This window comes from Dendropsophus ebraccatus, chromosome 4, assembly GCF_027789765.1.
Source record: "Dendropsophus ebraccatus isolate aDenEbr1 chromosome 4, aDenEbr1.pat, whole genome shotgun sequence".
NCBI lineage: Eukaryota > Metazoa > Chordata > Amphibia > Anura > Hylidae > Dendropsophus > Dendropsophus ebraccatus.
This window is the reverse complement of record NC_091457.1, coordinates 163,048,837-163,075,507: the sequence shown is the minus strand read 5'-3', so window position 1 is coordinate 163,075,507 and position 26,671 is coordinate 163,048,837. Positions and strand designations below refer to the sequence as shown.

Sequence of the window (26,671 nt, the reverse complement as noted above, 5' to 3'; positions counted from 1 at the left end):
GGTCACCCACCCCAGGTCTGTACGCGCGGCCACCCACCCCAGGTCTGTACACACGGTCACCCACCCCAGGTCTGTACGCGCGGCCACCCACCCCAGGTCTGTACGCGCGGCCACCCACCCCAGGTCTGTACGCGCGGCCACCCACCCCAGGTCTGTACGCGCGGCCACCCACCCCAGGTCTGTACGCGCGGCCACCCACCCCAGGTCTGTACGCGCGGCCACCCACCTCAGGTCTGTACATATGGCCACCCACCCCAGGTCTGTACATGTGGCCACCCACACCAGGTCTGTGGATATGGCCACCCACCCCAGGTCTGTATATGCAGCCACCCACCCCAGGTCTGTACATGTGGCCACCCAACCCAGGTCTGTATGTGCAGCCCCTCACCCCAGGTCTGTATGCGGGGCCACCCACCCCAGGTGTGTACACGCAGCCACGTACCCCAGGTTTGTATGCACGACCACCCACCCCAGGTCTGTACATGCGGCCACCTACCCCAGGTCAGTACACACAGCCACCTACCCCAGGTCAGTACACACAGCCACCCACCCCAGGTCTGTACACGCGGCCAACCACCCCAGGTCTGTACGCACGGCCACCCACCCCAGGTCTGTACGCACGGCCACCCACCCCAGGTCTGTACGCGCGGCCACCCACCCCAGGTCTGTACGCGTGGCCACCCACCCCAGGCCTGTATGCGTGGCCACCCACCCTAGGTCTGTACACTCGGCCACCCACCCCAGGTCTGTACACGCGGCCACCCACCCCAGGTCTGGACGGACGGCCACCCCAGGTCTGTACGCACGGCCACCCACCCCAGGTCTGTAGGCACGGCCACCCCAGGTCTGTATGCACGGCCACCCACCCCAGGTCTGTACGCGTGGTCACCCACCCCAGGTCTGTACGCGCGGCCCCCCACCCCAGGTCTGTACACACGGTCACCCACCCCAGGTCTGTACGCGCGGCCACCCACCCCAGGTCTGTACGCGCGGCCACCCACCCCAGGTCTGTACGCGCGGCCACCCACCCCAGGTCTGTACGCGCGGCCACCCACCCCAGGTCTGTACGCGCGGCCACCCACCCCAGGTCTGTACGCGCGGCCACCCACCTCAGGTCTGTACATATGGCCACCCACCCCAGGTATGTACATGTGGCCACCCACACCAGGTCTGTGGATATGGCCACCCACCCCAGGTCTGTATATGCAGCCACCCACCCCAGGTCTGTACATGTGGCCACCCACCCCAGGTCTGTATGTGCAGCCCCTCACCCCAGGTCTGTATGCGGGGCCACCCACCCCAGGTGTGTACACGCAGCCACGTACCCCAGGTTTGTATGCACGACCACCCACCCCAGGTCTGTACATGCGGCCACCTACCCCAGGTCAGTACACACAGCCACCTACCCCAGGTCAGTACACACAGCCACCCACCCCAGGTCTGTACACGCGGCCAACCACCCCAGGTCTGTACGCACGGCCACCCACCCCAGGTCTGTACGCACGGCCACCCACCCCAGGTCTGTACGCGCGGCCACCCACCCCAGGTCTGTACGCGTGGCCACCCACCCCAGGCCTGTATGCGTGGCCACCCACCCTAGGTCTGTACACTCGGCCACCCACCCCAGGTCTGTACACGCGGCCACCCACCCCAGGTCTGGACGGACGGCCACCCCAGGTCTGTACGCACGGCCACCCACCCCAGGTCTGTAGGCACACCCACCCCAGGTCTGTACGCACGGCCACCCACCCCAGGTCTGTTGATAATTGGCTAGTCCACTGTCCATCTAGAATAAAACAATAGCAATAAGAATTTGAGGCAGGGAAGATCCATATTTGTGCGGCGTCCCTTTGACATGCAATCGCCCCCCATTCAGGCAGACTAGGAATTGTATACTTTTCACTAAGGAATAATTAATTTGTCTCAAGTATTAGAACAGAGAGATGTGGAGAGGCTTTGAGCGGTGGCCTCAGAGGGCCGCCATTGTTTGTTCCTTCCAATCTTTAATGAGCATTAGTAAATGGCCGGGGAAAAAAAAAATTACCTTCTTTCAGTAACTTGAGAGATGTGAGGAATGAAGAGAAGCTATTAAATCTTGAAAAGGAAAAAAAGAAAGAGCCCGGAGTGTCTTCATTTCCCCGGGCTCGTTTGCCACCATGTCTATTAGCATGACGTTCTACATGCAGCTTTTGAGTCAGGAACTGAGCGGGGTCTACGGACAGATAGGAAGGCTGGCGGTGGATTTTACATTTCAGCCTGACCCGAGTTTGCACTTTTTATCCTCGCATGTCACTAGGATTCGTGGAGTCCATTTAGTCGCCTTCACCGCGCTCGTAGTCCATTGACCTTGTTTACACCTCGCAGTTCTGGTGTTGTTTTTTTCTTGCATGCTTTATTTCGTGCAAAGGCGGCAGGAGGAGAACAAGGATAGATGTCCCCCCCTCCTTTAACTTTCCTCGAATGTAAGACTCTGATTTCTAACAATAAAAATTCAATAAGTTGCGGCAGAGACGGTCACCCAGCGTGAACATCAGAACTGCGGAGAATCACAGCCTCACCGCACGTCACTCATCCCGGGATCAGACTAACAAAAGTAACAAACAACATAGACGACGTACTAATAAATACTGTGTCAAATTTTTCTCCCGATCATGGCCATGGGGGCAGGGCTTATCTAAGGGGGTGGGGCTTAATGTTGACTAATATAGGCGAGGAAGGAGGAGGGGCCTTCTGCAACCAGCTGTATGAAACAGGGGACACATTTATTTATCATCAAACTCCTCGTTGAATTCCCACAAACCAAATCCAATTATATTTTAAGGGTGACTGTTTTTTCAAACAACGTCCTACCATGTAATGGCCAGTGTTATTCCTAGCATATAGGTCAATTACTTCGTTTACCAGAAATAAATCCTTGCCCCAGAAAAACTGCTCTATAGTCCTGCCCACTTCTGCTGTTCACTGTCTGTTGTCAGGGAAAATCTGTCTCTAGTAACAGATAGATCAGGACAGACCGCAGGAAGTGGAGGTGAGGTATACCACGTGCTATGTTCACTACTGCTAGTGCATCACTAACCCCATCTCCCCCACAACATGCCTTCTACAGTAGTGTACTGTAAATTATTCTTCGACACAGCACCAACTTGTGCAGTCCAGTGCAGTTTTATCAGCACTCTGTCATGGCACAGCAGAGAGGAGTAGGTACTGTGATTAGCCAGAAAAGTAAGGGAAAGGTAGTCCTTGTATTAACGTTTCTGCACAGTTTTGCTGCACTGGTAGTTGACTGACATCAAGGAAGTGAAGAAAATTGGTCACCCTGCAATCCCCTCTCCTGCTTCCTCTTCCTCCCCCTAAGGAGACAGAGATCATGTGACCACTGTCTCACATTCAGTTTGTTTGCTGAGCACAGACTGTGGTTGCAGACGTGCCTGGGGGCAGAAAGGGGATGGGGCATGGGTGGGAGGGGATGGGGCATGGGTGGGAGGGGGTGGGGCACAGGTGGGAGGGGGCGGGGTTATGGATGTGGTAGAAATAAGACATTCTGAGCGTGCACTGCAAGGACTAAGGGTACTATTACACCAACAGATATGACGACAGATTATCTGCCAAAGATTTGAAGCCAAACCCAGGAACAGACTATAAACAGAGAACAGGTCATAAAGGAAAGACTGGATTTCTCCTCTTTTCAAATCCACTCCTGGGTTTGGCTTCAAATCTTTGGCAGATAATCTGTCGTCAGATCTGTTGGTGGAATAGTACCCTAAGTCTGATGGCAAGAGACATGAAACAGGCAGAAAACTGCATCAGAGGAGCAGGACTACTCTATAACCACATGAAGAGTGTCAGAACCTTGAATTGTTTCACTGCCCGGGGTTCCCCTTTAATGGAAACAACATACATTTCTGCTCCCATAGACAAAGAATGGAGCAGCAATGGAGTCTGCTCATGGCGTTCCTCTAGAGTCCAGCTCACGGGGCTGAAAAGGGCAAAGGGGACCCAGCAGTTAGTCCGCAGGATCCGACACGTATCTTCTATCCTGTGTCTTTCGAGATAGAACCCATTTATGATAGTATTAATAAATCTGACCCACTATGTCTAATTTATCAAATCTCCAGTCTTAAAAATCTCCAGTCTTCCAGTACTTATTAGCTGCTGTATGTCCTGCAGGAAGTGGCGTATTCTCTCCAGTCTTACACAGTGCTCTCTGCTGCTACCTCTGTCCATGTCAGGAACTGTCCAGAGAAGCAGCGAATCCCCATAGAAAACCTCTCCTGCTCTGGACAGTTCCTGACATGGAGAGAGGTGGCAGCAGAGAGCACTGTGTCAGACTGGAGAGAATACATCACTTCCTGCAGGACATGCAGCAGCTGATAAGTACTGGAAGACTCGAGATTTTTTATTTTTTTAATAGAAGTAAATTACAGATCTCTGGCACTTTCTGGCACTAGTTGATTTAGAAGGAAAAAAAATTTGATGAACAACCCCTTTAACCCTTAGGGCCGCCCACAGGTGTTCAGAGCGGGGCCGTGCGGTGGCCACGCTCTGAACCGCCGCGGTCCCGGGCTACATGCGGCACCCGGGACCACGGCGGTTCAGAGCGTGGCCACCGCACGGCCCCGCTCTGAACACCTGTGGGCGGCCCTAAGGGTATTAGCGGACACGGTCCGATCGTCGTGCCCGCTAATAAGATAACCGGATGCAGTTTTCAAAGATGACAGCTGCATCCAATTACCTGATGCAGCCGTTCCCTGGTGTCTACTGGCGGAGATCGCCCCCCATGCTATCCCCATGTCTTCACCGGGCCGCGGTCTGTGCCGTAATGGCCCTGATCCCGACTCAGCATTCGGTTGTTTTCGGCTGCAGCAGCCGGAAGCAATCGAGTGCCTAACTCATCGATCTATGCTGCATATCTATGCAGCATAGATCTCAATGAGAGCTCAGTGTACTTATACTAAAAGTCCCCCAGGGGGAATAACCCTTACCCCAGGGGGGAATAACCCTAACCCCAGGGGGGAATAACCCCAACCCCAGGTGGAGTAACCCTAACCCCAGGGGGGGAATAACCCCAACCCCAGGTGGAGTAACCCTAACCCCAGAGGGGGGAATAACCCTAACCCCAGGGGGAATAACCCTAACCCCAGGGGGGGAATAACCCCGACCCCAGGGGGAATAACCCTAACCCCAAAGGGAATAACCCTAACCCCAGGGGGGGAATAACCCTAACCCCAGGGGGAATAACCCTAACCCCAGGGGGAATAACCCTAACCCCAGGGGGGAATAACCCCAACCCCAGGGGGAATAACCCTAACCCCAGGGGGGAATAACCCTAACCCCAGGGGGAATAACCCTAACCCCAGGGGGGAATAACCCTAACCCCAGGGGGGGAATAACCCTAACCCCAGGGGGGGAATAACCCTAACCCCAGGGGGAATAACCCTAACCTCAGGGGGGCTTCTTGTATAAATGTAAAAGTAAAAAAAAAAGTTATTAATTAATAAAAAGCCCCCTCCCCTAATAAAAGTCAGAATCACCCCCCTTTTCCCATGTTGTAAATACAAACAAATAAATAAATAAACATGTTTGCCCGAACTATTAATAAATCACATTCCTGATCTCACACGGTAAATGGCGTAAGCGCAAAAAAATTGTGCATTTTTGGTCGCATCAAGTCCAGAAAAATTGTAATAAAAAGCGATCAAAAAGTCGCATATGCGCAATCAAGGTACCGATAGAAAGTAAACATCATGGCGCAAAAAATGACACCTGACACCGCCCCATAGACCAAAGGATAAAAGCGCTATAAGCCTGGGAATGGAGCGATTTTAAGGAACATATATTTGTTAACAATGGTTTGAATTTTTTACAGGCCATCAGATACAAGAAAAGTTATACATGTTATATATCGTTGTAACCGTAACCACTTGAGAAACATGCATAACAAGTCAGTTTTACCCCAGCGCGAATGGCGTAAAAAAAATACCCTCAAAATAAAAGAAATGCGTTTATTTTTTTTCAATTTCACCACACATTTCGCAGTGTACTTTATAAAAAAACTCAGCCTGTCATTGCAAAATACAATTAGTGATGCAAAAAATAAGGGTTTATGTGGGTTTCTAGGTGAAAAAAATGCAAGTGCTAAGGCCTTTTAAGCACAAGGAGGAAAAAACGAAAACGCAAAAAATTTAAATCTAAGGGTTAATTTTCTAACTTTTTCCAACTCATGGAAGTGTGAGAAGGGATTCCAGCATCATTTATATCATATCCTGTACATCAGGAGATGTAATAAACGCATATATATATATATATATATATATATATATATATATATATATATATATATATCCCTCTTTGTGAGTGGAGTGGATGGGGCTGCAATGCTCGCGCTCCTCACCTGGTGTACATGCTTCTATACTGTGATCACCTGCGGTAAATCCTGGTTTATTTCTGGAGCTGAGTGGGAGGTTAGACTCCGGCGCACAGATAGCGGCTCTATAGGCTCCGTGCTGTTTTTTTAGGAGTTCTCCGAGCCGCCTGTTGATGCTTCCTGCGTTATTAGTGTTAAATTCTCCTCTTTTTTTGGCTCTGAATCCAGCTCTGTGTTTTTGTGCTGAAATTATTGGATCATCTGGCGAACGCTGAACTTTGCACAGAGTCCTTGTAGAGCGATGAACAAATAGTGCAAAATGAATAGTATTTGTCAAAGTCGCGTCCCAGAAATCATCCAGACACCGGTCACTTTTGGTATCAAAGTTGTCAATCAATCCAGGAGAAGCTGCAGCTTGAGCTTTTTTTTTTTTTTTTTTTTAATTATTATTATTATTATTGAAAACGAATTGATAGAAGTGACCGGATGGTGGCGGCCATAGACTGTGATTCCCATGGTATCCCTGGCTCAGAAGATTCCCAATGCCAGCTTAGCAGTATAGTAAAGTAGATACATAACCCTCTCACCCTAAATAGATCATAGCGTCCTCTTGGGGACTTTACCAGCCAGGACATGGTAATGTTGGGATCCCTGTTCCCTGTTCCGTGCGTGTGCATGCAGACTCCGATCTCATAAAAGGCCACCCTTTTGTGGAGCTTAAATGGTTGTTCACCCAAAAAAATTCTTTCTAATTGGTGCCAGGAAGTACCAAAAATTTGTAATTTACTTGTAATTTTTAAAAAATCTCCAGTCATCCCGTACTTATTAGCTGCTGTATGTGTGGTGTACACCCCCAGTGTGGAGGAGCAGCCGGTCACTTGTCAGATGGTTAGGTGTGACGCCAGTGCCGGTTGGGCACACAGGTATGGGGGCACACCTGCTTTTATTTTAGTCGGCTGGCTATACCTTGTTCCCCTGTGGTCAGTGACCTGCCGGGCTGTTGCGGGGTCCCTTGGGTACTTATCACGATGGTCCGGAGTGGTGTAGTGACCCACCCAGTATATTGGCACTGCCACCCACAGAAAGGGGAGATGACCCAAGGAGTGTGTGTGTGCTGTGTTGGTGCTTAGTGAAGAACCACAGAGTCTCTTTATCATAAATATAATCCTGTTTACTCTGAAGATACTTGAGGTAGGCGGTAGATATTACAACTTTGCCTTGATAAAACACTTTACACTTGATGTTACTTAATACTTTAGGATCCAGAACTTTAGGATTTTTAGCCTTTGCACCACCTATTGCCCACCAGTGTCGAGTGACCCGTCCTAGAGGGTGACACAAGCCCCAGACCTTGTTACCTGGGATGAGCAGAATGCTGAGGGGTCCCTGCTTACACCCACTCTGCGAGATAGAGTTCATAGGCTTCTAGCAACTTTGCTCTATGCGGATCAGTTCCTTCACTTTCTATGGATACTGTCCTGCACTGTGTCTCTCCTGGTCCACGGCGTGGGTTGAAATGAAAACTTAACATTGCATAGTGTTGAGTGGAAGTACTGGAGAAGAAACTGTACTACAGAGTCTAAAGACAAAAGACCCTACAATTTCTCTACCCATGTGACTTCCTTCCTACAGCGCATGTAAGGTGTGCTGTGAGTGGGTGAGGAGTGCGTATGTCAAAAGTAAAGAGACAGATGATAGGTGAGAAGAACTCTCATTGGCATACAGATCCATGTGGTACACAAATAAACAATAACCCTTTGAGTACTACAGCTGTACAATAACAGAGTATTCACACTTGCAATAAAGACGTCTTGTGGCAAAACTTTGGTGGTACTACTACATCACCACTTACACTTAAAAGTACAGGCTTTTACGAAGGGTGTGACCAATAGCAACACCCGTGGTGGGACACCACATATGTCCTGCAGGAAGTGGTATATTCTCTCCAGTCTGACACAGTGCTTTCTGCTGCCACCTCTGTCCATGTCAGGAACTGTCCAGAGCAGGAGAGGTTTTCTTTGGGGATTTGCTGCTGCTCTGAACAGTTCCTGAATTATCCAACTGTAGTAACTCGGTGAGTCCACTTCGCTGGTAAAGTCCATCTTTATTATAATTCGCACCTCCTCATTGTTCTACTTTACTCCTGGCCGGATCCCAGGCTAATGCCGTCTCCGTAGTTGATGCATGAGACTTTCCGCCACCTCCAGCGGCATAGTTATCGTAGAGCTGGAATAGCTATATATTCCTGGAGCCAGTCGCCGCTAGATCAACCTGAGTAAACCTATAATGAGCGCCAGTGCGGAGTGATAAATCTCGTAATTATTCAGGACTCAGAACCGGCACCGAGATTCATCAGTCAGAGCAAATTAGCCGAGATTCATTAGAAGCCGACGTCTACCAGTCACATGTATATTATTAGCCACTTACACCAGTAGTTTTAATCCGGAGCATATATCACGTCTCGGGAGCGAGCGGAGGATTTGTTTTATCCGCTTTATTTACAGTAATAAGCCATCAAACCAACGACTCTAAAATGGTCTTTTGATTTAACGGGAGAAGTATTGGATCCAACACTAGTAGATGATTATTGAGAATCTTAATCGTATCAATCTTGAAAATGGGACGCGGTTACAAAGACGTGTTTTACAGCGCCACCGAAGCAAAAGACATTAGATTTTTGCATCTGAATTTCAAATGCATTACATTGTGTTTGCAGGCCGGGAAGAGCTGCTTACATTGCCTGATAAAGGAAGCCATTGCGGGTCACTGGAGCAGTGAGAGTGATAATAAGCCGTCATTACCACCAAATAAGTCGCCCGCTAATCTCCCCGCAGCCCCTTTATTTATCACATCACACCAGATAATTTAGTAATAAGGAAAATAAAGAACCTTCGCGCCATGGAAGAAAGGGATGGCAGGGTTTTTTTTCCGGTACGTATATTGAGTGATCATTTTCTAGAATAACTGGAGAATGGGAATACATTTTCTTCTTTTGCATAAAACATGCATGAATGAGATGAGTGTATATAAGTGTATATAAGTATATACCGCCACCTGTACGGAGATAATAAAATACATTAAAATCATCCTTGGACCAACTAGTTTCATTCTCCTGTTTAGCTCGTGTGATGCGCTGCCTAACCAGTTGGCTGCCCCTATGGTCGGTAACCTTGGGCACTTGGTAACCTGGAGTGGTAGCATACCCACCCGGGCTGTTGGTACCTCCACTCACAGAAAGGGGAAATAACCCAAGTATATGGTGGTGTGTGGGTGCAGGTGCTAAAAGAGTAGACCAGAATCCTATGCGTTTAGTAAAAAAATTATACTTTACTGTAGTATGACTGTAGTTGAACCGTACATGCGATAACAGTAGTGCAAATCTTGACATAAAAGTTTGGTGCTGAGGTAGAACCAGTGCTTGTAGAAGTAGGTGCTTTGTAGAGAGAAAAGAGGAGAGGAGTTGCCAGAGGAGCCCTGCCCAATGTAGTAAATGTGCCCTGATGGAACAGGTGTATGAGTAGAACAGATAAGAAGATACCAAGAAGATCCCAATAGTGTCTCTGAACCGCCTTATGCCCCCCTAGTTGCGAGGTGCCTATCCCAGCCATCAGTTATCTGGGTGTAGCAGACTTCCGAGGTTTCCCAGTCATCTTGCGCTGCGCAGTAGGATACGTAGACCCTGCACAATAACTTTGTCCTACTGGGGTCAGTTTTGCTTCAGAATACTGCCCTGCACTTTTTAGGGAGGTTCCTGGCATGGCCAAGGGTTATTCCTAGGTGTCTTCTCTCCCCTGAGTATAGCATAGCACTGCATACTGATCTTAGTTACTTGCATAAAGAAATCTTTAGTTTGCTAGCTTTAGTCCCTGTCAGGGGTTCTGGCCAAAGCCGGGCCTTGGCTTAACTTCTGCAGAGACAGAGGTTTTTTTTGCTTCCTCTCACACTAAATACTAAGTCTATACTGAACTCACTTCCTCCACCAAGACTAACTTCTCCTACGGGGGCTGAAACTAAACCTTCCTGTAAGTGGTGGGGCTGAGTGTGTGCGAGAGAGAGAGAGAGAAGAAAAGTGATAGGATAAGAGAGAACAAGCCCCTGCGATTGGTCAGCATATAAACATGTGGTACAAAACAATTAACTCTTGGTAACTTCAGCTGTGCAACAGCTTAGGCAGAAACAGTAGTGACACCTAGTGGGGAAAACACAATACTACATCTCCTACTCTTGTGAACCTGAGGGAGTGACTTACTAAGGTGCCATAGACAGCACCAGTGGTGGGACACCACACTCGGCCTTACCAGTAGGCCGTTGCTAGGTACTTCCGTTTCCCACCAGACTTCACTGCCCCGCAACTCCTCTGTGCTCTTCAAACCATTATGTCCCCTCCAGAATCCTCTGTCCCATCCTGAGACCTCTGCCCCTTTCAAAATTCTCTCTAAGACTCCAGACACTTTTGTTTCCTCCAGACTCCTGTGTGCCCACCTTAAGACCTCTCTGTTCCCTCCAGACACATCTGTCCACCTTTAGACCTCTCTGTCCCCTCCAGACACATCTGTCCACCTTTAGACTTCTCTGTCCCCTCCAGACACATTGTTCTTTCTTCCTTCAGACTCCTCTTTCCCCTTCATGCACATCTTCCCTCCTCCAGACTCCTCTGTCCCCACCAGACTCTTCTGTCCCATTCAGACACCTCTGCCCAGCTTTAAATGCCTATGTCCTCTTCAGACTACCCTGTCCGCTCCAAACTCACCTGTTTCTCTCTCTCCAGACTTTTCTGTCCCATCCAGACCCTTTCATCACCTTCCAGACTCTTCTGTAACCATCTGACTCCTCTGTCCCCTTTAGATACCCTTATCCTCTGCTGAGGTGGCTTATTCCCCCTGAGATCCAGTTGGGTATATTGAAATGCATCGACCTTCTGTCTCCCGACCTCAGAGGAAGATCAGGAGACCCCCCATACACATAAGATGGTCATTGGCGATCAGCTGAGGCATGTCGGCCTTTAGCCTGTTAACCATGTTGGGTGTAAAGTGCTGCGGTCACGGGCATGAGGTTCTCCCGACCCGATGGACTAACCACAGGTGGGGGCCATAGTTTGGTTGTAGTTGTGGGTCATCTATCTATAGCCTCTAATCTTTACCTACTCATATAAAAGCACAGACAAAGCCAAGTATTACGGATTATTCATCCATACGTCTGTCTTGTTTGAGGTCAGGGGGAGATGACATTTCCCAAAGGTGAATGCGGTTGATCTATGTGAACGTGACTTAACCTGATTATATTTCCATAGAAACACAGAACCAAGTAATAGGAGGTAGAAGGCACCGAGGCCGAATTACTGCCTGATCTATGGACGCATGATCTTTGCCAATCCCTGTCCACATTAATCATGGTATAGCCATCCTAATTTCTCTTTCTTACTTGGAGGGCAGAGGACCCATATTGGATGATGTCATTTTATAAGGCACCTCCATGATTCAGGTCAATACAAAGAAGAAGTCGTTACAAATAGAAATAGTCAATTCCATGACATCACAATGGTTGGGTAGGTGGTCGGTGTCACAGTAACATCCACATGATGCCACATGATACAAGGTCTCCAGCAGAACATGGCCCATCACACTTCCCCCGCCATCTTGTCTTCTTCCCATAGTGGATCCTGGTGCCATTTCTCCCCCTAGTAAGTGACGCACACGTCCCCAGCCATCCGGGTGCGTGAAGTATATGATGAACGTGATATTTGCACCTTTGCTTCTCCACTGTCTGGATATTATAGAGATCACACATGTTCCTCTACTTCTTCTGTGCTACTTATGGTCAGATGTGGCGTAGGGAAGCTGCCCTGTCCCAATGGTGGAGCCCCCCCCTATGGTGAAGTCCCCTGTCCCTATAGTGGATCCCTCTGTCCCTATAGTGGAGCCCCCCCCCTCATCCCTATGGTGAAGCCCCCCATCCTATAGTGGATCCCTCTGTCCCTATAGTGGAGCCCCCCCTCCCGTCTTTATGGTAAAGCCCCCTGTCCCTATGGTGGTGCTTCCCCTCCCCATGGTGGTGTCCCCATGGTGAAGCACCTTGTCCCCATGGGGGAGCCCCCTGTCCCTATAGTGGAGCCTCCCTGTTTCATATGGTGGTGCCCACCTGTCCCCATAGTTGAGTGCCCTGTTCCTATAGTGGAGCCCCCTGTCCCTATAGTGGAGCCCCCTTTCCCTATGATGGAGCCTTCCTGTCCCAATGATGTTATGGTGGAGCCACCCTACCCCATGGTTGAGCCCACCTTTTTCCTTTGCTGTAGCCCATGCCCGACAGTGGAGCCTCCCTTGTCCCCATGGTGGCAGCCCCCCTGTCCCTATGGTAGAGCCTCCCTTGTCCTCATGGCGATACCCCACTGTCCTTTTGTGAAGCCCCCTGTCCCCTTGGGGGATTACCCCTGTCCCCATGATGGTGCCACACTGTCCTTTGGTGGAGCCCCCTGTCCCAATAGTGAAGCCCCCTATTATATAACTACCGTATAACGGAAATTCCAATGCTAAACAGCATTCTGTTAGGAAAATCTGCGTCTTAGTCATAAAGCCGGAGCGTGAATCCCCAGATTAGATGTAAGATCCCGGAGTGGGGTCATCTCCATGCTGTTTCCTTTGATCATTTGCACTTACGGTAATTCACACTTTATCTGAGTTTCTCTTTCTTCTTCTTAAAAGGTTCACGGGATACACCGTGGCTAAATATTCATGGCTTCACATGCAGCGAGTGCGGTTATTAGATAGAAGGATCCCGCGCCGAAAGAGAAATAGATTTCAGATCACAATAAACAATATCGGGAATGAAGGGATCACAATGGCGTCAGATGTCAGTGCTGGGAGATAAGAGGCGGATAATGAGGACGCACCTCCATGTCCCGGCAATTGTGCCGCTTCAAAGCACCATGGAAGCTGGGTGATACGTCTAGTAAATGTGTCATTGTTTCATTATAAGGGGGGATCCTCGGCCACGAGACGTCCTGCTGACAGATCGTTTCATTGGGTAAATTGGGTGGAGACGACGATATGTTAACTAGTATAAGTGAGCGACATCCGTGCTGGAGAGCGCACAAAGACCCCGATGTCTGAGCAAATCATTCACGCTAACTGGTAGTCTTATTTGTTTTATATACATGCTTAATATGGCGATAGGTGGGAACATAACCAGTGATACCACAAGGTTTGGAGATGATACTAAAGGAGTTCACAAAAAAAACAATTCTTTCAAATTAACTGGTGCCAGAAAGTGCCAAAGATTTGTAATTTTGTGACGTCCCACTAGGGGTGTTACTGCTGTTCACACCCTTCGTAAAAGTCTGTACTTTCTGTGGTCTTATTGCAGCCAAAGTATTAGTAGAAGATGACCACTAGATGTCGCTGTATCGTATATTGAAGTGTGGAAGCTGCACGGCTGAAGTGTCTTAAAGGGTTATTGTGTTTGTATGTACCAGATTCTGTAAACCAGTAGGATCTTTACTTTCTTCTGTCCTATCTGCACTCTTTCCACCCAACTACAGCGCACCTTACACACTGGATAGGAAGTTAGTCCCTTGGGTGAAGGAGGAGTCTTAGCTGAGCTTCGGTCGAGAAACGACGCAGCTCAGATAGCTCTCCACAGTGGTTCTACCTGGGCCCTGGCCCTCTATCAGGTCCCCTCTACAGAAAAGTCTTAGTCGGTACCCCACATGGGTAGGACGCAGGACAGTCCCCTCTTACAAAGTGCTAAAACCTTCAGGAAAGGAGTAGCCAACAGATCACCTCAACCCACACCGAGGACTACAAGTAACTGTCCAGAGCAGGAGAGGTTTTCTATGGAGATTTGCTGCTGCTCTGGACAGTTCCTGACATGGACAGAGGTGGCAGCAGAGAGCACTGGGTCAGACTGGAGAGAATATACCACTTCCTGCAGGACATTTAGCAGCTGATACGTACTGGAAGACTGGAGACTTTTTACTAGAACTAAATTACAAATCTATATAACTTTCTTAAAGCAGTTGATTTGAAAGATTTTATTTTTCCACCGGAGCACCCCTTTAAATCCCAGCAGAAGAAAAAAAATCCATCCTTAGCAGCGCAGAATAGAAGCCGGTAATTCTTTTCAGAATCAATTAACATTCTTTAGGAAGAATTTTATGGTCAAGAACACATCTGTATACCGGGGAGATATATATCCAGTGATGTTGGAGATACCTAATGGAATGACCCCCCTCATCCTCACCTCGGGCGCGTATGTGGCCTTCATAATTGATAGGAGATATAATGATCAGGGATGGATCTGTGATATACCATAACCTAAGAGATCAGTATCTGGGCTGTACGCTGGGGGCCACATGCGGTTTCTGTTGCATATTAGATCAGTGTCTAATAAAAGCCACAAATACATATCAATAGGATAACAATGCGCCAACCACAAGATGGACTCTGCAGATGGGATTCAGGAAACCATTGTTCTGCTGTGTAGCTGAAGGATTCTGCAAACAATACATCTTTATCCTTGGGTAATATCTGGTGCCCCGGGCGGTGGAGGAGAATTGCCGGAGTCACCTATGCCGGAAGTTATCCTTGTCTTCTTCTATGTAGAATTCTTCATGTTGTCACGAAAGCTGAAATACACAGAAAGACGATTGGCTGGGAATGAAGCTATTGTTGGGAATGTATAATACGTACGGCCATGACATCCAGTCCAAGGAAATATACTGCAATAGCAACAACGTATAGTGGTACCTTGGTTTAAGAGTAACTTGGATTAAAAGCGTTTTGGTTTAAGAGCTCGCAGTTTTTCAAAATTGGGACTTGGTGTAAGAGCATTGCTTTGGTGTAAGAGCTCCCTGTACTGGGTGGGAGGGGGGAGGGGCATGGTTTTCATAGTGGGGTCTACTGACCTGTATTCTAACCCAGGAAGTCTCCCTCACCTTCAAAATCATGGCAGATCCCCTTAAGGCTGGGGCTTACATCAGGGGACAGCACTGTGAAGGTAATCTCTTCATAGCTGTAACCTCTATCTCCCCAGACAGTGAGGGCTGCATGTATGTGCCTACATATACCCTACTCACTCCTTCATGCTCACTGCAGTCTCTGTCAGCCCTTGTGCTTCCCATCCTCTCCATTCCGTCTATAATGTGCCTGCACTCACACTCAACTATCAACACTGCTGCTGTAATGTGCCTGCACACACACTCAGCTATACACACTGCATCTGCTATAATGTGCCTGCACTCACACTCAGCTATACACACTGCAGCTGCTATAATGTGCCTGCACTCACACTCAGCTATACACACTGCAGCTGCTATAATGTGCCTGCACTCACACTCAGCTATACACACTGCAGCTGCTATAATGTGCCTCCACTCACACTCAGCTATACACACTGCAGCTGCTATAATGTGCCTGCACTCACACTCAGCTATACACACTGCAGCTGCTATAATGTGCCTGCACTCACACTCAGCTATACACAATGCTACTATAATGTGCCTGCACTCACACACAGCTACACTAACGTTCAAAAGTTTGGGGTAACCCAAACAATTTTGTGTTTTCCATGAAAAGTCACACTTCTTCACCACCATACGTTGTGAAATGAATAGAAAATAGAGACAAGACATTGACAAGGTTAGAAATAATGATTTGTATGTGAAATAACATTGTTCTTACATCACACTTTGCTTTCGTCCCAGAATCCTCCTTTTGCAGCAGTTACAGCATTGCACACCTTTGGCATTCTAGCTGTTAATCTGTTGGGGTAAGCTGGAGAAATTGCCCCCCACGCTTCTAGAAGCAGCTCCCACAAGTTGGATTGGTTGGATGGGCACTTCTGGCGTACCATACAGTCCAGCTGCTCCCACAACAGCTCAATGGGGTGGTGATCTGGTGACTGCGCTGGCCACTCCATTACCTATGATAGAATACCAGCTGCTGCTTCTGCTGTATATAGTTCTTGCACAATTTGGAGGTGTGTTTAGGGTCATTGTCCTATTGTAGGATTAAATTGGCTCCAACCAAGCGCTGTCCCCTGGGTATGGCATGGCGGTGCAGAGTGATCGCCTTCCTTATTCACAATCCCTTTTACCCTGTACAAATCTCCCACCTTACCAGCACCAACCCCAGACCATCACATGACCTCCACCATGTATAACAGATGGCGTCAGGCATTCTTCCAGCATCTTCTCATTTCTTCTGCGTCTCACAAACGTTCTTCTTTGTCATCCAAACACCTCAAACTTGGATTCATCCGTCCACAACACTTTTTTCCAGTCTTCCTCTGTCCAATGTCTGTGTCTTTTGCCCATCTTAATCTTTTTCTTTTATTGGCCAGTCTCAGATATGGCTTTTTCTTTGCCACTCTGCCCTGAAGCCCAAAATCCTGCAGCCGCCTCTTCACTGTAGATGGTGACACTGGTGTTTTGCGGGTACTATTTAATGAAGATGCCGGTTGGGGACCTGTGAGGCGTCTGTTTCTCAAACTAGAGACTCTAATGTGCTTATCTTCTTGCTTAGTTGTGCAACGCGGCCTCCCACTTCTTTTTCTACTCTGGTTAGAGCCTGTTTGTGCTGTCCTCTGAAGGGAGTAGTACACACCGCTGTAGGAAATCTTCAATTTCTTAGCAATTTCTCGCATGGAATAGCCTTCATTTCTAAGAACAAGAATAGACTGTCGAATTTCAGATGAAAGTTCTCTTTTTCTGGCCATTTTGAGCATTTAATTGACCCCACAAATGTGATGCTCCAGAAACACAATCTGCTCAAAGGAAGGTCAGTTTTGTAGCTTCTGTAACGAGCTAGACTGTTTTCAGATGTGTGAACATGATGGCACAAGGGTTTTCTAATCATCAATTAGCCTTCTGAGCCAATGAGCAAACACATTGTACCATTAGAAGACTGGAGTGATAGTTGCTGGAAATGGGCCTCTATACACCTATGTAGATATTGCACCAAAAACCAGACATTTGTAGCTAGAATAGTCATTTACCACATTAGCAATGTATAGAGGGGATTTGTTTAAAGTTAGGACTAGTTTAAAGTTATCTTCATTAAAAAGTACACTGCTTTTCCTTAAAAAATAAGGACATTTCAATGTGACCCCAAACTTTCGAACGGTAGTGTATATATACTGCTGCTATAATGTGCCTGCACTTACACTCAGCTATACACACTGCTGTTATAATGTGCCTGCAGCCACTCACACTGCTGTATAGAGAAGTTTCTGTCACTCTCTTCCTGCACAGCTCTATGATTCTTACTTCCTGATACAGATTCCAGATAGGTAGTGTATGTATACAGTGTATAATGTATATAATGTATAATGTATACAGTGTCCAGATTATTATTCACATATAGAATTATCAAACTGGTGTAAAGTGAGACTGGCTCAGTTGCCCCTAGCAACCAATCAGATGCCACTTTACATTCCTCACAGATTCTTTGGAAAATGAAAGGTGGAATCTGCTAGGGGCAACTAAGACCATTCTACTATACACCATGTTTGATAAATCTCCCCCATAGTGTCCAGATAGGTAGTATATACCGTGTCCAGATAGGTTGTATATACTCCCAAATAGTGTCCAAATAGTTAGTGTATACAGTGTCCAGATTATAATACCTATCTGGACACTATATGGGAATATTGGGGGAGATTTACCAAACATGGTGTAAAGTGAGACTGGCTCAGTTGCCCCTAGCAACCAATCAGACTCCACCTTTTATTCCTTACAGACTCTTTGGAAAATGAAAGGTGGAATCTGATTGGTTGCTAGGGGCAACTGGGCCAGTTTCACTTTACACCATGTTTGATAAATTTCCCCCATAGTGTCCAGATAGGTATTATATACAGTGTCCAGATAAATAGTCTTATACAGTGTCCAAATAGGTTGCATATACAGTGTCCAGATAGGGATAGGTAGTATATACAGTGTCCAGATAGGTAGTGTACACAGTGACCAGGTTAATAATCCCATAAAGTGTACAGATAGGTGGTATATACATTGTCCTGATCAACAGATTTGAGATAAATAATAGTTAGATAATAAATAGATAGATAGATAGATAGATAGATAGATAGACAGACAGACAGACAGACAGACAGACAGACAGATAGGAGATAGATAGATAGATAGATAGATAGGAGATAGATAGAAGATAGATAGGAGATAGATAGATAGGAGATAGATAGATAGATAGATAGATAGATAGATAGATAGATAGATAGATAGGAGATAGATAGATAGATAGATAGATAGATAGATAGATAGATAGATAGGAGATAGATAGGAGATAGATAGATAGATAGATAGATAGATAGATAGATAGATAGATAGATAGGAGATAGATAGATAGATAGGAGATAGATAGATAGATAGATAGATAGATAGATAGATAGATAGATGATAGATAGATAGATAGATAGATAGATAGATAGATAGATAGATAGGAGATAGATAGATAGATAGGAGATAGATAGATAGATAGATAGATAGATAGATGATAGATAGATAGATAGATAGATAGATAGATAGATAGATAGATAGGAGATAGATAGATAGATAGATAGATAGATAGATAGATAGAAAGATAGATAGATAGATAGATAGATAGATAGATAGACAGACAGACAGATAGATAATAGAAGATAGATAGATAGATAGATAGACAGATAGATAGAACATAGATAGATAGATAGATAGATAGATAGAACATAGATAGATAGATAGATAGATAGATAGATAGAACATAGATAGATAGATAGATAGATAGATAGATAGAACATAGATAGATAGATAAATAGATAGATAGATAGATAGAACATAGATAGATAGAACATAGATAGATAGAACATAGATAGATAGATAAATAGATAGATAGATAGAACATAGATAGATAGTCTTGCTCCTTTCTCAGTTCTGCTTTTCCTATGACTGCCGGTGATGTCGCAGACAATGGATTCTTCTTCCCATACTATAGTAATATGAAAACATGTTGAAGGTTTGTTTCTTTGTCATGAAAATGTAATTTTCGAGGTGAACTGCTAATACGATGTGACAGAGAAGATGCTAACCTTCCATTAAGGTCCTGCTGACTCTCATCCATAATGCTGCAAACATGATTGGGCCATTATTTTTATTGACGTCCAGATAACCCTTTTAGGCCTGGATGGGCTGCACTGCATTGTGGGAATGTTAAAGTGAAAGCGGGAGCGGAATGTGTCTGTACATGAGAGGTGCAAGGTAAATGAGCTAGATAGAACAATCTGTATATCGGCTCTGATCATGCAACAACCTTACAGGCGAACGCAGTGCCACAATGTGCAGGCGCTGTAGGACGTCCATGGAGGAACAGCATGTAAGGAGGACAATAATGGAGATTTCCTTAAAATGAAAGTGGTGACCTTGGTGAAAGTCAATGACCTTGTCACCATCGGCGTAAAGTCTTCTCAGTGCAAAATCAGGACTATAGGGGACGCAGAGACTATAGAGGCCCCTCTGCCATAGATGAATGGTATATACTAGGTGGGGCCTGATATTTTATTGTAGGTGTGTTTTCTTTATTTGTATAGGCCGTGGTGCATATATATATATATATATATATATATATGTTGTGTGTTGTGTGTGATCTACACATTGAACAAGCACCTTTAGTATCATGTAGGATGGCAGACCAGGTAGTATCTCCCATGTATAAGAGCATTCACCTGTAGGTAGTCTCCCTGTTAGTCGCCCAATAGGTAGTATCCCCCATGTAGTAGATATCCTCCTTTAGTTAATACCTCAGCGGATAGCCCCCCAGTTGGTAGTAACCCCCAAGTTGTAATTTTGTAGGCATCTCCCTGTAGGTAATGTCCCCCGGGCCCGTAAGAGTCAGAGTCTGTGTGCAATGTTCCTGCAGGTTGTGGACTAGGGGCCCACTGGAGCATCCTCCAGTCCTCCGGGAGGCCAATCAAACACTGGCCCTGACACTTATAGTTTCTCTGACTGACAGTTTTATTGTAGGCCCAAAAAGAACCTGGCACTTATTTATATGTGGGTATTGTGTTGCTGAAACATTGATCAACTGAGGCTAGGGAGAGAACATACAGTGTAGTGATTTACCTCCAGAAAGGGAGTGCGTGGTAGAACCACTTGGGGCCCTGAAGAACCTGCAGTGACCTGAAAGAAAAAAAAAAGGCTTGAGCTGGTTCACTGTGAGAAGGTAGGTGGACTACAATGACAAGGGCCTGAGCAGCATTTGGTACAGCGAGGCACAAGTAACATCACAGAGTGAGTCGGTGAGTGCATTGGGTAAGACGTTCTATGTACATTGAGCTTTGGTGTTACTCGTGCTGCTGTGGTAAAAGTGTATGGTGAGGGAACAAATGGCGCCATTGTAAATAAGACCTGGACACTGCGGAGCACCACATGCAGTGATCTGAGAGCTGAACATCAGCTACGAAGGTGTTTGAGGGTGGATGACATGCTGCTGGAGCAGCCCACCGCCATAATGACCAAGGAGGTTACCAGAGGTGTGTAACACAACAGATCAGTTATTGGTTGTCTTCTCTGATGATCGGTAAAGGATTGTCTTCTCTGCTAATTGGTTATGGGTTGTCTTCTCCACTGGTCGGTAAAGGGTTGTCTTCTCTGTTGATTGGTAAAATGTTGTCTTCTCCCCTGATTGGTAAAGGCTTGTCTTCTCTGCTGATTGTTAAAGGGTTGTCTCCTCCTCTGGTTGGCAAAAGGTTGTCTTCTCTGCTGATTGTTAAATGGTTGTCTCCACCTCTGGTTGGTAAAGGGTTGTCTTCTCCGCTGATTGGTAAAAGACCATCTTCTCTGCTGGTTGGTAAAGGGTTGTCTTCTTCTATGATTGGTAAATGGCTGTCTTCTCTGCTCATTGGTAAAGGGTTGTCTTCTCTGATGATTGGCAAAAGCTTGTCTTCTATGATTGGTAAAGGGTTGTCTTCTCTGTTGGTTGGTAAAGGGCTGTCTTCTCTGCTGATTGGTAAAGGATTGTCTTCTCTGTGGTTGGTAAAGGGTTTTCTCCGCTGATTGGTAAAGGTCTGTCTTCTCTGTTGATTGGTAAAGGGTTGTCTTCTCTGTTGATTGGTAAAGGGCTGTCTTCTGTGATTGGTAAAGGGTTGTCTTCTCTGATGATTGGTAAAGGGTTGTCTTCTTCTATGATTGGTAAAGGGCTGTCTTCTCTGCTGATTGGTAAAGGGTTGTCTTCTCTGATGATTGGTAAAGGGTTGTCTTCTCTAATGATTGGTAAAGGGTAGTCTTCTTCTGTGATTGGTAAAGGGTTGTCTTCTCTGTTGATTGGTAAAGTGTTGTCTTCTCTAATGATTGGTAAAGGGTTGTCTTTAGAGATGAGCGAACCGGGTTCGGGTTCGAGTCGATCCGAACCCGAACATTCGGTATTTGATTAGCTGGGGCTGCTCAACTTGGATAAAGCTCTAAGGTTGTCTGGAAAACATGGATACAGCCAATGACTATATCCATGTTTTCCACATAGCCTTAGGGCTTTATCCAAGTTCAGCAGCCACCACTAATTAAATGCCGTATGTTCGGGTTCGGATCGACTCGAGCATGCTCGAGGTTCGCTCATCTCTAGTTGTCTTCTCTGGTGATTGGTAAAGGGCTGTCTTCTCTGATAATTGGTAAAGGGCTGTCTTCTTCTGTGATTGGTAAAGGGTTGTCTTCTCTGTTGATTGGTAAAGGGTTGTCGTCTGTGGGATTTTCTCATGGAGTTCTGTGGGCCACTCATCCACATGAAGGCACTCTCAGCTGATCTGGCAAAGAATCCATCCTTGCAGATCAAGTACACCTATACATGCTGACTGTCTTCTCTGGGGAGCATGGGACTTCCAGCAAGACAATGTGACATGTCTAACATCGGTAGAAGGATCGACACCAAGAACAAGTACTACCTTGGCCCCCTAATTCTCCAGACATGAAGCAAATCTTCATCTGTATGACCACCTTGATGTAGGAACACCTATGTATGATACCTGTGATACCTACTAGGACCTTATTGAGTCACTCTTGGCCTATCTAGATGCTGTCCGTGCTCCACAAGCCAGTCACTCGGGATATTGGTTGTATTTAGTACCTGTATTTAGCCATGCATTTATTACCAATGACATCATCAGGAGAGATATCTGTCAGTGGGACAAGCACTTGGCCAACAGTTTTCTATTATACATGGGCAGTCTTATAACTTTATGCACACCAATGTATTTGATTTATAATCTGGCAAGTAGTCACCTAGAATATTGTTCAGGAGAGAAGAAATAAAAGCTGGAGACTCCTGCTGGATTCATAGCAAACAGTGTCCGGAGGCTGTAGAAGAGAAACTAAGCAACATTCTTAATATTAAAAATGCTGTGTCTACGGCCTCCGACCTAAAGATGAGTAAACCGCTCGAGTCCCTTCTGCTGTCGGACGGGTTAATCCCGATGTTTTCGTTATTCATCTCTTCCGGCACAAATATTAAGTGGAAACACATTGAGAACATCGTCTGATTTAGCATTTTATTTTGGTAATATTATATTAGTTTGATTAGAAGCTCTGAAGACTCATTAATCAAAAAGATGTGAATGGTTGGTATAGTACGAGGCACAAATTGGAAACACGTGCTCCCCCTCAAAGTTTACAACCCTGGGATATCTCATAGGGGGAGAAGAAAGGCAATTCAATAATAACCCGGCCATGTCGTATCATGGCAATGTGTAAGTGACCTCATTTCTCTTTTTTTCTTGTTTCTAGTAGTTCGTGCTGCTTCTATTTGGAGAGCGCCCTGTTCCACATGTTGCAGTATGTGATATAGTATATAGTATTGTACAGCATAGAATGTTATTGTATAGTATAGTACAGTTTATTATTGTATAGTATAGTACAGTTTATTATTTTATAGTATAGTATACTTTAGTATAGGATAGCATGTTCAGTATAGTATTGTATAGAATAGTGATTGTATAGTATAGTATAAAGTTGTATAGTATTTTATAGTACAGTAATGTGTAGTATTGTATGGTATATTAGTGTTGTATAGTATAGTACATTATGGTATAGTATTTTGTAGTATAGTATAGCATTTTATAGTAAAGTATTGCATAGTCTAATTTAGTAGAGCAGTATAGCAGTACAGTATAGCATAGTATAGTATAGTAAAGTGCAGCAGGTTGACACAAGTAGCCGGCACTGCTGAGCCAGTAGACACCGCTAAGGATAAGGAGTATCACTCTGTAGTTCTTGGTTACTCAGTAGCTCTTCGGCTGTCAAGGCATGATGGGAATTGTGGTTTTGCAACAACTGGAAGGCCGAAGGTTCCCTATCCCCATTTCTTTTGTTGCAATAGTATAGTAAAGTATTGTACAGCATAATATAAAGTTATATAGAATAGCTTTGTATAGTATAGGGCTATGTGCACACTGTGTAAGAGACCAGCCGTTCCTTTGCAGCCGCAGAGTTTTGATGCGGGCGCATCCGTGCACGCCCGCATCAGAACTCCCCACAGCACACAATGGAGTGTGTGGCCAGAGCCGCTTGCTCCATAGTGTGCACTGACATGGTTTTCTGCGGCCACTATTCAATGAATACATAAAAACACAGAAAAATGCAACGGCTCACCGCAGTGGCAAGATACCGACCCACTACAGACATGAAAATAGTTAAAAGCAGCCCCCCCAACTGCCCAAAAAAACTTCCATAAAAATAATGAGGCTCTTGGTTACCACTTGAAAATGGTATAAACTGCCCCACCACGTTACGATGGCCTCATGCTCGGGACAGTCCTACACTGTACTATGGCCTCTCCATTGCATGAAATACGCCTATGCTCTGGGCATGCAAGATCTGTCTAATGCTGCGTTTACACGAAACAATAATTGGCCCGATCGTACGATTAACGATGTTGGAGTAACAATTTTTTTTTTCATAACGATCAGCGTTTAGACGGTACGATATATCGTACAGAAAAATCGTTTTGCGATCGCGCGCCCCTAGCCCGGCCCGCCCGCAGCCCGGCCCCACGCTCGCAGCTGGCCCTCCGCTCATCCGCAGCCCGGCCCAACGGTCAACCGCAGCCCCCTGCGCCGCCCCGATCGCCACCCCGATCGCCACCCCCGCCACCGCTCTGATTGCAGGGGCTGCGGATGAGCAGGGGGCCGGGCTGCGAGCGGGCGGGCGGGTGGCGGGCGGCCGGACTATCGCGCGACGACTGTTTACACAGAACGATCTGCGAATTTTTTGCGAACGACAAACGACGATTTGATAACATGTTGAAAGATCAAAATGAACGATTTCTCGTTCGTCGTTTGATCGTTCGCTGCGTTTACACGTACGATTATCGTTCAGTTTGATTGTTATCGCGCAAATTCGCACGATAATCGTTCCGTGTAAACGCAGCATAATACCAGCAAGAGTAATTACACCACCTGGGTGGGACAGGTGGAGTGCACGACCAAGTAGAGGCAGCCACTCCCCCATATGGAACACAGGAAAAAAAGGACAAAATTGGTCAGCTCTGCTAGAACACCATTCACACTAGGCAGGAGCACGTTGCTATGGCTGAAGTTGCAAACACACAAAAACACAGAAAAATGCAACAGCTCACAGCAATGGCAAGATACAGACCCACTACAGACATGTAAATAGTTAAAAGCAGCCCCCCCCCCCAACTGCCAAAAAAAACTTCCATAAAAATAATTCTATTCAATGAATAACGCCCGCAGAAAACTGACATCTCAGTTGTTTGCGGCATTGCTAGGGATCCTGGCTGGAGCGTATACTAAGTATATACGCTCCGGCCGGATCCCATAGGCAGCATAGGCTATGTTCACACTACGTATGAGACCGGCCGTTCCTTTTTCTCTGACCAGCCGGTCTCTGTCCGGATCATCCTGGCCGGTACTTAAGTACCGGCTGGATGATCTTTCCAGCCGCAGAGTTCTGATGCAGACGCATCAGCGCGCGCCCGCATCAGAACCTCCCACAGCACACAACAAACCAATCGTCCGGAGCCGCTCGCTTCATTGTGTGAACTGACAGGGTTTCCTACGCCCAGAAAACTGCAGAAAACTGACATGTAAGTTATTTGCAGGTCCGCATGGGATCCTGGCCGGAGAGTATACAATGTGTATACGCTCCGGCCAGGATCCCATAGAAATGTAGGCAATGTTCCACACGGCATAAAGTACGGCCATTGTTGCCGATGACAACAATGGCTGTACATTTACGTAGTGTGAACATAGCCTTATATAATATAGTATAGTATAGTATTGTATATTATAGTATGGTAGAATATTGTATAGTATAGTGTTGTATAGTACAGTAATGTATAGTGTTGTATAGAATAGTATAGTAATGTATAGTGTTGTATAGAATAGTATAGTAATGTATAGTATAGTGTTGTATAGGATAGTATTGTATAGTATTGTATTGTATAGGATAGTAGAGTTTAGTATTGTACAGTATAGTATTGTATAGAATATCCTGTCCAAACTTGCAGCACATTTCTTCGGCCGCACTTTTCACTTTTCATCTTTTTTTTACCTTTCCTCCCAAACACAGTAACCTAAGTGGTAATCTTCCGGGAGCATAAATATGATTTATTATTGTAAGATAATGGAATCGGTGTGGACCCGGCAAAAAAGGATATATTGTTTTTTGTTCCGTTTTTTTTTTTTCTCCTGAAATGGCTCTTTTCTTCCCAAATGGGAAAATTTAGAGTATGTACTGAGTGATTATATCCTGAGGGTGAATGAATGGCAAATCCCCCTACAGAACGGCTTCTTGTTGGCCATAGAGCGGCCTCGAGAGTGTCCCCGGATCTCCCAGTGTTTGACAACCTGCAGACACATTTGATGAACTGTATTCTTCTATCAGAGACAGCCTGTCTGGGAGGAGAAAAGAGATCCTTTATCGTCTGATCAGCTATTATTGTCTTGATCTTTCATAAGCAATCTGCAATGCACGTGAATGTAATATCCTTTCACACAAGTGCCAGGGAGAATAGAAATCAGTCATCCCCCCCCCTTCGGCCCCCACCGGCCCCCCTGGCCCACCAGTTATGGAAATGTCCTAATAATATAATTAGAAAAGATGGTTTGTGAATGATAGGAGGAAGAAGAAGGGGGAACCAGAAGGCTTCGCCATTATCTGTCTGTTTAAAGACCAAGGAAGCCACAATAAATAGATCTTACCCGAGCGATCAGGAACCCGCCGTATATTGAATTCTTTGTCTGGGAGAAAACATTTGGAGTATGATCTGAATTGAGCGGGATAATGGCGTTTTATTTTCATAAAACATGTAAAAGGCTGCT

The 26,671-nt window shown here is 46.0% G+C and overlaps 1 protein-coding gene across 1 annotated transcript in view; it reads right to left on the bottom strand.

Moving 5' to 3' along the window:
- LMO4 (LIM domain only 4) overlaps positions 1-6,561 on the bottom strand; it is a 78,692-nt gene extending 72,131 nt beyond the window's left edge. The window contains exon 1 of the mRNA XM_069969070.1: positions 6,392-6,561. The gene's annotated coding sequence lies outside the window, so the exon portion shown is untranslated. The remainder of the gene's footprint in view (positions 1-6,391) is intronic.
- Between the last annotated feature and the right edge of the window lie 20,110 nt (positions 6,562-26,671).